At 44.8% G+C, this 954-nt stretch overlaps 1 non-coding gene across 1 annotated transcript; it reads left to right on the top strand.

Moving 5' to 3' along the window:
- The first annotated feature begins 186 nt into the window (after window positions 1-186).
- Pmar_PMAR028915 lies at window positions 187-259 on the top strand. Its single transcript has one exon. It is a non-coding gene; the product is annotated as a tRNA-Arg (tRNA).
- The last annotated feature ends 695 nt before the right edge of the window (window positions 260-954 follow it).

The raw sequence follows: 954 nt of genomic DNA, 5'->3' as shown, positions 1-954 counted from the left end.
ATTGTTGGTCTGCCAACAAGCGATCTCTAATAAATTGACCCCTTTAAGAACACTATGTAATGGAGGCCCCTCTATGAGGAGCGAGAGTTTTGCGATCTATTCAGCGTCTCGAATGCGAAATCATGTGTGCCGTTAAGTCAGTGTTGCGCGTAGTGACGAGATAGTAAGGTAAATCTCAAATTCATTGGTCTCGTGACCTAATGGGTAAGGCGTTGGTCTTCGGAACCAAAGACTATGGGTTCGAGTCCCATCGAGATCGCCTCTACGCCGGGAAGCGCCCACATACGGATGCCACTGGCCGTACAGGGGCGGTATGCGGATACTGATTCGAGAATCACAGGCACTGATTCAACTCACTATCTGATTTCCGATTTTGATTCAACTCACACCATGATTCACAAGTGTTGATTCAGATTCCGTATTCATGAGTAAGATTCATGATTCGTGAGTATGATTACTGATTCCAGATTCAGATTCAGGATTCGCGAGTACGATTCCTGATTCCTGATTTCGCTCAAGCGTTGATTTCGATTCTTGATTCAGAATCATGATTCCTGATTCAGAATCATGATTCCTGATTCAGAATCATACTCAGCCATTGATTCTGATTGTGAACCAATGAGTCAGAGTATTTACTCAACCCAGTGAGTAAGAATCATGATTCTAGATTTTTTCAACGTGATTGTGATTCGAAACTCATACTCGTGAGTATTTTACTCAACTCGAGAACGCCAAAGATTCAGAATCTGATTTTTACTCAGCGTGTGATTCCGAATCATACTCACGCCGTGAGTATCTCCATTTTTCCACGTTATTTTGCCTTGATTCGTACCGGGGGTCCGGACCCCCGGTACCAAACCCTGATTCTGATTCTCGACCTTGATTCACGACTTCAGCGCGCGCCACGGTAAACCTCCTCTGCTGCTTGCGATGGCTTAGGTGCTTAGAATGACC

Source organism: Perkinsus marinus (genome assembly GCF_000006405.1).
Source record: "Perkinsus marinus ATCC 50983 genomic scaffold scf_1104296974646, whole genome shotgun sequence".
Taxonomy (NCBI): Eukaryota; Perkinsozoa; order Perkinsida; family Perkinsidae; genus Perkinsus; species Perkinsus marinus.
This window is presented reverse-complemented; position numbering and strand designations above follow the sequence as displayed.